Below are 9,775 nucleotides of genomic sequence, written 5' to 3' on the forward strand. Positions count from 1 at the left end.
GGATTTGCGGTTAGCAAATCATCTTGGTGGTAGTTCCCAGTCTTAGTGTTACTGGGATACTGCATCATGTCCTGTCCTTTTTCTGGATTTTTGCAAGTGGCTGGAAATCCTGTCTTGTCTGTGTCCATTCATGGCCTGTCATTCATGTATGTCTGTGTGTTGCTTCATGTGTTCACTAATTAACTAGCTCTCTCTGCAGAGCTCAGATGCACACATGCCTGTGATTAGGAAGAGCTCTCTCCAGGAATTGGTTCTGATTGGACCCTGCTTCCTTTACATTTCAGCCAGCCTTTCACTTCACTGCCGGTTATGCTGCCTGACATCCGGAGAGTGTTTGTGCTCAGAAGTCTGAATCCTTTGCCGGTCTTACCTTGTTCCACAGCTCCTGTGTGCTGAATTATTCTTCCAGTATCCTGCACCTGTCTGCCTGTTTAGGATTAGCTTGTGGAATATACCCTGCTGTTGCCTGTGGACTTTCATTCCAGAGTCCAGCCTAGCCATGTCAGTCTGCTTCCAGCCTGTGTTCCTGTCATGCCAGAGTTCATCTGTCTGCCATATTGCTCCAGACACACCTCAGCCTGCATCTAATCTCGGCTCTCAAGCTGCATCTCGGCTGTCATAGCCACACCAAGTAGCATTCATCTAGCAGCCCCCGTGCTGCCAGCTTTCATCATATGGCTTACTAGCCACTCCAGCCAGTTCCAACGCCACAACATCGGCACAAGTACCGCACCAATGCCACAACATCGGCACAGTTGCCACACCATTGGCTCTCAAAGCCATTTCCAACCCCTAGGTTGTTTATCTATGGCTATTGCTGCAACATCGGCACCATCGCCGCAACATCGGCACTATGGCCGCACCACAGCCTGCAAGGCCACACCTTGAACTTGTTGCTTCAGTCACTGGTCCCGCCACTTCGTTGTTCATTGTCTGTCTAGGCTTAGCTTGTGTTTTGTCTGTCTAGTTCTTGTATGTATCTTGTCTGTCCAGTCTTTGTTTTGTTTTTCGGTCACTCTTGTCGTAGTCCATTCTTGTCTAGTCTTGTCTTGATATCCTGCAGTATCGAGTCCTGGTCATTCCTGCTGTGCTGCCTGCTTAGGTTGTCCTCTCGCTTCTTGCCTGACTACCCAGCTGCACCATTGTCCCTAGACATTCCTGAGACCTATCATCTGCCACTGCTAGAGTATCCTGTCACTCACATCAGTCCCTGTACTCATCATTTGCAGCCTCACTCCAGCTAGTACCAGTACAGGAAGCACTGCCACTCCTCAGCAGTCCAGTAGTCTCTCATTGGTTGTCTAAGCCTCTACTGCTGGAGGCATAAATCCAGGTGGCCACCTAAGTACCGGTGTGTAAATAAAGCACCAAGGGAACAGCAGGTGGCTGTTATTGGTAGAAGATCCTCTCCCTGGCTCTAGAGGTCTTACACAACCGTGCGAGTATCATAACACTGTGCTGCTGTGTTGTCCAGGGGGTGCTTTGTCCAATAAGGGGTGCTCTTCACCCCCAGTGTGAAAAAAATAAAGTTGTTTTTTTTCTGTGTGTGCACGTTAGCCACACTTATCAGCAACGTAGCTGCGCAGGGGTGCTGTCTGTGCCATTTATCAAGGGGCTGCTGCCTCATTCAGGGGTGCTCTCCCCCCAAGTGCCCCCCCCCCAAAAAAAAATCAAAGTGTTTATTTTTTTCTTTGTGTGTTTGTGTGTGTTAGCCACACTTATTATCAGCAACATAGCTGTGCAGGAGTGCTGTCTGTATCATTTTTCAAGGGGCTGCTGCCTCATTCAGGGCTGCTCTCCCCCAAAGTGCCCAAAAGAAAATAAAAAATAAATGAAAGTGTTTATTTGTTTCTTTGTGTGTGCGTTAGCCACACTTATTATCATTAATGTAGCTGTGCAGGGGTATTGCCTGTGTCCTTTATCAAGGGGCTGCTGCCTCATTCAGGGTAGCTCTCCCCCCCAAGTGCCCTCCCCACAAAAATCAAAGTGTTTATTTTTTTCTTTGTGTGTGCATTAGCCACACTTATTATCAGCAACATAGCTGTGCAGGAGTGCTGCATGTGTCATTTATCAAAGGGCTGCTGACTCATTCAGGGGTGCTCTCCCCTCAAGGGCCCCAATAAAATATAAATAAATCAAAGTGTTTATTTTTTTCTTTGTGTGTGCGTTAGCCACTCTTACTATCAGCAATGTAACTGTACAGGGGTGCTGCCTGTGTCATTATCAAGAGGCTGCTGCTTCATTCAGGGTTGCTCTCCCCCAAGTGACCCCCTAAAAAAAAATCAAAGTGTTTATTTTTTTCTTTGTGTGTGCGTTAACCACACTTATTATCTGCAACATAGCTGCGCAGGAGTGCTGCATGTGTCATTTGTCAAGGTGCTGCTGCCTCATTCAGGGCTGCTCTCCCCCAAAGTGCCCAAAAGAAAATAAAAAAATAAATCAAAGTGTTTCTTTTTTTCTTTGTGTATGTGTGTGCGTTAGCCACACTTATTATCAGCAATGTAGCTGTGCAGGGGTGCTGCCTGTGTCATTTATCATGGGGCTGCTGCCTTGTTCAGGGGTTCTCTCCCCCCCAAGTGTCCCCCCCAAAAAAAATTTAATTTGTATTTTTTTCTTTGTGTGTGTGCATTAGTCACACTTATTATCAGCAATGTAGCTGTGCAGGGGTGCTGCCTGTGTTATTTATCAAGGGGCTGCTTCCTCGTTCAGGTGTGCTCTCCCCCCAAGTGCCCAAAAAAAATGTAAATAAATCAAAGTGTTTATTTTTTTCTTTGTCTGTGTGTGCATTAGCCACACTTATTATCAGCAACATTTCTGTGCAGGAGTGCTGCCTGTGTCATTTATCAAGGGACTGCTGCCTCATCCAGAAAAAAAAGTAAAGCAAGTTAGCTTTAGAGAAACAAAAAATTGGCAATATGCCATTCACTACACAAAGTTGCAAGAAAAGGATAAGGCCTTGGCATTTATTTATGACTTGTGGTTCTAGCTGTGATGATTTAAGCCCTTCTGCTTTTAGGAGAGGTAAAAAAAAATTGTTAAGACCGGGAAGACACCAGAACCAACTTTGTGCTCCTAAAAGTAACAGATCCCCAAGGAGGGTCCAAGTTTGTCTGCAGTTGCCATGTGTGAGCCTGACCTATCTAATTCTGTACTAGAAGAGGATCCACCTTCCACCATTTGTGTGCCCTCTGCAAATGTGGGGATGAGAACCACAAGTCAACATGCTGACATAAAAATTGAAGAATTGCACCAAGAGGATGAGGAGGATATTTCTGTAGTTGGCGATGACAACAAGGATGATGAGGATGTTTGTGTAAAAACTGTAAATCAGGCAACGGCCTGATTCAGACCCGTACACAAGTGGCCGTTCACTCTTCCGCCGTACGAGCGAAAAACTGTAAATTCAAGCTGTTGCTCGTATGTTCGCTCGCAGCTAATCTTCCGTCCCATATTCTCACAACCCCTCCTCTAGCTAGCGAACGTTCGAAATAGCAACCGTCCGTCTCCTCTTTGGTTGCAGGGAACACTCGCACAAGTCAAATCCGGAAGTGGCCCTGTCAGTTTTTGATTGCCTGCTATTTCATTCAGTAAACATACTTGAATCGATTAATAGCAATCACTATATTAATTTGCCTAATTGTTATTCACATGTTTGCAATCCTTTTTTTTTTCAATGTCAATAAACTATTATTGTTAGTGTGTGTCATTGCTTCCGCAGAATACGTACGGTTGGACCAAGGGGATGGTTGTTCAAAATTAAAAGTTGGTTTGAATGCTACTCTTGTTTTGCCTTTTTTTTCTAGCCCGATTTTTCATCTTTTTTATTAATATTTAAATTAGCTTACGCATGTCACTGCATCAAGCCTATCATAACTCACATTATATTTGTGAGGGTGTAGGTCACATGACTCATACAATAACCAATAGAATGCTTTTTGTTAATTTACAAAGTACATTAGCCAATCAAAATTTTTCTAGGACCTTTATTAAAACTGTTTTGTGTAAAAAAAATCATTGCCATCATGAGAGCCGCAGCTTTTTGTAGACGTGAGCTCCTGGTCCTCACTGATGTGATGGACCGGAGGATCACACAGCAGCCGCACCCCATCACTAACCTCCGCAAGCTGCTAGCCTACGCAGAGGTGCGGCACCGCTTGCGTACGAACGCTACCGCAGGAATATCGGCCAACTGGAAAGGAGGTGGTCCGATCTGGGGCGCAGATCCCCACGCCTGTTGGCCAATTTGCATCAGCAAATAGAGGAAAGTAAGTGTTTTTTTAAATTATATTTAAAATGTAAGCATACCTGCATGTGCATGTTTACTGTATAGCCCTGTTTCTTTATTTTGGCCATACCCGCGTGTGCATGTTTACTGTATAGCCCTGTTTCTTTATTTTGGCCATACCTGCGTGTGCATGTTTAATGTATAGCCCTGTTTCTTTATTTTGGCCATACCTGCATGTGCATGTTTACTGTATAGCCCTTTTTCTTTATTTTGGACATACCTGTGTGTGCATGTTTACTGTATAGCCCTGTTTCTTTATTTTGGACATACCTGTGTGTGCATGTTTAATGTATAGCCCTGTTTCTTTATTTTGGACATACCTGCGTGTGCATGTTTACTGTATAGCCCTGTTTCGTTATTTTGGACATACCTGCGTGTGCATGTTTACTGTATAGCCCTGGGTTTTTTTTACATTTTTTTGGGGTGTGTAAATTGTTGAAACAAAAAATTAAATATGTAATAATTGAAATTTTTCAACATCATTTAGGAGCTGAGCGCAGACTACAATGTCGCCAACATCAGCGACGTCGGGCATGTCCCCTATCCCCCACTCCCACCCAAACCTCCTCTGCCCATTCTTCCCCAAATTCCGCCTCCAACCTAGACCTGGCTGACCGTGAGGCCCCTCCCTCTCCTCACATTCCCATCCCTCCCAATTCACACTCCCCTCAACCCCCCTCTCTTTTCCTCACCCTCAACTTCATCCCAAATCACCCCTCCTCCATCCCTGCTGCAATGGCCCACCTCTGATGAGGACGATTTTGGGGCTCCAGGACCAGGCACCATTTGGACCGGTATGTTTCGCTTTAAAACTATGGCTTTTTTTTCATTATTTTGATTTTGGTTGATGTTGTTCTTTTGCCTGTGCATTTCAAAATTGTAAAGTATTTCTAATATTTTTGATATATATCTTTGTGAAACAATGTCTAGGCTGTTTTCCCCTTACACATATGACACATGTCCAAACACTCATACTTGTGTCTTTCTTGTTTACGGTACCAACAAATGTTGTATTTTTGCGTAGTTGTAACTCTCTTTTATGTTATTTTTGCCATAGATTTATTGGCTTTGTTTTTCGACAATCTTTTCGTTTGGCATTCCTTTTGATTTGTAGTTTTTTTTGTCACCTTTTTTTGTATAGTATGATTTTTTTGTTGTTTTTTCACATATAAATTAAGGTGCCATTTTAGTAATCCGCCCATTTTTTTTACCCACAGAGGACCAGAGGCGTAACGCTGAAATTTATGCAGGCTTGCTGAATTTGAGGGGCCATGAAGTTGCCATGCTTGTGGCCTTGGATCACATTTTGGCCACTAATTATTTTGTTTCACTCCAAAAATGTCTAAAAAAATAAAATTTATTTTGATTTATTTAAGTCTCATTCCTTGTGTGTAAATCTTAGATTGTTGAACCTTACATAAGTCTACTATTTGTCCATGATTTTTTAAGAAATGTAAATGTGTTTTTCGAAAGCTCAAGTAAGTATGTAAGCTTGCACATTAATCACATAACAATACCAAAAGGTTTGGAGAAGTAACCTCAAAATGTGATTTTTTTTTGGTGTGGGTAATGTTACATTTAAAGGTACCTGCTTAGGCCTACAATTGCAAACATACTGATTCACCATAATACCTTTGGTATTTGTTTTTAGCAACAAAGCAGGGTACTAAACTTTTACAAATAAGAACTTACAGTATTAGGCATTATTAGGCATTAAGCAACTTTGCATTTTTAGAAACAGGTTACACTTGGTTGTAATTTATGATGGAAATCATTGGTGAACGTATAATAAAATTTTAATACACACAAATAATAAACACCAAGTGAATACACACAATAAATACAAAAATTCAAAACACACACACACGTCAAAAACACACCAAAACCCCCAAAAAAACAAAATCAGGAACTGTTTGAAGAAGGAGCATGCCAACATGAATCCACAAATGAGGAGAAGAAATCATTGTTCCCGAAGTAATATCCAATGTGTCCACATAAAGTCATTTGTGTTGATCAGGTAGTAGGCATGGTTTTTTATGGTCATTTTAGGGATTAAAAACAAAACAAAAAAAATCAGTTAAAAGTGTACTTTAAAATATTACATGTCTACATTGTGGCATTTTTAAACATTATGAGGAAATAATGACCTAAAAAATCTGGCCACAACTTCATCGCATATGGCCCCCCCACATACTGACCTCCAAACAACCTCGGGGGGGCCGTCCTCAGGCAAGGCATCCTCTGTCTGCATTGGGACACCACTCCTTATGGCGATGTTGTGAAATATCCCACACAGGACCACAATTTTCAAAACCATTGCCAGCAAATACATGAGGTCACCACCAGAGCTGTGGAGGCATCTGAATCTGCCTTTTAAAAGGCTGATACAGCACTCCACCACCTGCCTGGTGGCTGTAAGTGTGGAATTATACTCACTTTGTGGCCCTGGTGTGGGAGCCAAATAAGGAGTGAGCAGCCAGGGCGTGCAAGGGTAACCACTGTCTCCTGTGAAAACAGATATAAAAACATCAGGACCATTGTGTAAAAAGCTTTGCATTGGTTTCAACAGAAGGTGTCAACTTACCCAGAAGCCATGCATCACCAGCTTGTAGGTTGTTTAATTTGTACCAAATCCCTGATTGCCGGATGACGAAGGAATCATGTGCACTGCCGTGGAATTTGGCATTCAGGGACAGGATCTGGAGGGAGGCATCACATACCACAATTACATTCATCGAGTGAAAGTGTTTGCGGTTCCTAAATATAGCCTCCAGCCGTGCTGGAGGCTGAAGTGGTATGTGAGTGCCATTCACAACCCCTATGATGTGCGGGAAGAGAGCTATTTGATAAAAATTAGCCTTCGTCACATTAAGGGAACCCATATCCAATGGCATTTTAATAAAATGATGGAGGTGTTTGAAAAGGGCCTCCATCACTGCCCTCAGGATCCTTGAAAAGGAGGATTGGGAAATTCCAGCGACTTTTCCCACAGTGGTTTGAAAGGATCCTGAGGCACAAAAATGTAACACCGACATTAATTGCGTAAGTGGTGGTATTGCTGTAGGACTGTCAATTTGCCGTTCAAGATCACTCTCTGTTAATGAGAGAGTGTCTATGATGAGTTGTGGCGGAAGACCGTAGCGCCTTAACACCTCATCATCATTTGGCATTCCAAAAAGGGTGACACGTGTTCTATATATCTGGGGCCTTGCATGCCTACGAAGCCTATGCCTGGGATGCAGTTGAGGTTGGTCGGGTTCTGGAACCATGGCCAATATAATACGACCAACATCAACCTGAAATGTTAAGCAAGGTAGTTATAGGTTTAGACGAATGTGTTAAGAAAAATATACTTATCTTTTCCAAGAAAACCAAAGATGCTTACAGGCCTGGGACGTGTCATGGGCAAATCAACTTACATTTCAAAATTAGGAATTTTTACAGATATTAATTTCAAAAACTACGATTTTTAAAAAAATTTGTATTCTAAAAAATAGAGAAGGGAGCACACATTAGTTCTCAAAATAGTACGCTACATTTAGTGGGAAGACATGATTTTACACAGAAAAATTGAAAAAACATTAGTTCGCAAAATAGTACGCTACTTTTACAGTTGAATAAGGATACGTTAGTTCGCTAAATAGTACGCTACTTTTACAGTTGAATAAGGATACATTAGTTCGCTAAATAGTACGCTACTTTTACAGTTGAATAAGGATACATTAGTTTGCTAAATAGTATGCTACTTTTACAGTTAAATAAGGATACATTAGTTCGCTAAATAGTATGCTACTTTTACAGTTGAATAAGGATACATTAGTTCACTAAATACTACGGTACTTTTACAGTTGAATAAGGATACATTAGTTCGCTAAATAGTACGCTACTTTTACAGTTGAATAAGGATACATTAGTTTGCTAAATAGTACGCTACTTTTGCAATTGAATAAGGATACATTAGTTCACTAAATAGTACGCTACTTTTACAGTTGAATAAGGATACATTAGTTCGCTAAATAGTACGCTACTTTTACAGTTAAATAAGGATACATTAGTTCGCTAAATAGTACGCTACATTTAGTGGTAAGACATGATTGTTCAAAGAAAAAAAACAACATTACTTAGCGAAACATATGCTATGACCAACACATCAAATTTGTAAAATCATGAAACCAAAAACACTTACCAAAACCAGACAAATATCCCAAAGTTCAAAAACTTCACTCGGTCACTGCCAAAATAACTGTAAAAGAAAAAAAAATTATAAACAAATGTAAACTATTTACTATTATCTTTTACGGTGGATTTTTTAAAAACTTACTCAAAAATGCAAATCCAAAAAGCCGAAAAAGATAAAAAAATGCGAACGGAAAATAACGAAGAAAAAAAGCCAAAAGATCAAAATAAACCAGTCCTCCTTCTCCAAACCAATCGCCAACAATCAACTCCAACGCTAAACCTCCAACAATCAAAACATGCCACCTCGACTCGAGTCACACCAAGCCATAAATAGGCTTTATTTTCCCGCTCAAATTAAGGACGGACAATAGGAGCGCACAAGGAATGATGCGGCCGAATAATGCTGATGCATGTATAAAAACGTCACTGAAGGCCAAAATAGGTCTGCTACATTGACCGAAAAAAATGAGTACAGAGCAGCAAAGTACTAGCCAACAGGCACCATGTAAGTGTTTTTTTTTTTTTTATGGGAAAATGCGTATGTTTAACATTACATTTTAAAACATTTTGCTAAAAAACATTTTTAACATTTAAAAAAAAAAGGTGTGGAGGATGCCATGGAAGAGGCTGCTGGCCCTAGTAGGCAAACTAGGGCCAAAAAAAAAAGGCAGCCACAATTCACAAGGAAGGAGATGGAGGTTTTGGTGCAAATGTGCAATGACAACCTGGCACAGGCACCAAGGAATATGGGTGCAACCCAGAGATGGAAACTGTGGGAGACATAGCCAGTGGTGTCAATGGTGTGGGTGAGTTCAACCCGGGAGGTCAAACGCCAGTATGTAAAAACTACATTTTAGTAAAAAGTGTTTACAGGTCAAAATACTGCAGGAATAATGCCAAATTTTAAACCAACAGATGGAGCGACTTCAAATATCGGCTTAAACAAAAACTGGCTGATAGGGCTAGGCATGCAGGGGGGACAGGTGGGGGTCCCACCTCTGTGTCACTTGAGCTCACAGATTTGGAGGAGCTGGCCCAGGGGTGTGTGCAGGATGAGGAGGTGTTTGGCGTGTCGAACATGGATACCGACATGCCAGATTTTGCAGCTCCTCATGTTGCCCCAGGTAAATGTTGTAAGGTTACCAACTCAGAAATGTGTTTTTGACAATATCTAGATTAGAATTTTACTCTTTTCTCTTTTTTCTCACAGAGACACAGCCGGATGAGTCTGCTCCAGAGGTGAGCTTTGGCCGCAGAATTTCTTCTGGCTCTGCAGGGGAGGAAGTAGTAGATCCGGCTGGGGACCCTGTG

The sequence above is a fragment of the Taudactylus pleione genome, unplaced genomic scaffold, assembly GCF_031769625.1.
Source record: "Taudactylus pleione unplaced genomic scaffold, aTauple2 ptg000093l, whole genome shotgun sequence".
In the NCBI taxonomy this organism is placed as follows: Eukaryota; Metazoa; Chordata; class Amphibia; order Anura; family Myobatrachidae; genus Taudactylus; species Taudactylus pleione.